Below are 264 nucleotides of genomic sequence, written 5' to 3'. Positions count from 1 at the left end.
TTGAGGCCAGATTGATTTTTCATTAATTTGGTAAAAATCTTTTTCCTCTCCCCTATAATTCTGTCTTAAAACGCTCCTCCTGACAGCTCGATAAGTCACTCTTGCCTTAATGCACGTCTGGCTCGTCGTCGGGCGGGGAGGGTAGGGGTGGGGGAGGCGGGGGCGCTGCCAATCATCTCCAGGTAAATACTGCATTATGTATGGCCCCTGGAGCTGCGGCCACCCCGGGGGGCCCTCTCCCGGGTGGGCCTGGGCATCAGAGCC

The sequence above is a fragment of the Leptonychotes weddellii genome, chromosome 4 (assembly GCF_054177405.1).
Source record: "Leptonychotes weddellii isolate Sample4059 chromosome 4, ASM5417740v2, whole genome shotgun sequence".
Taxonomy (NCBI): domain Eukaryota; kingdom Metazoa; phylum Chordata; class Mammalia; order Carnivora; family Phocidae; genus Leptonychotes; species Leptonychotes weddellii.
This window is presented reverse-complemented; position numbering follows the sequence as displayed.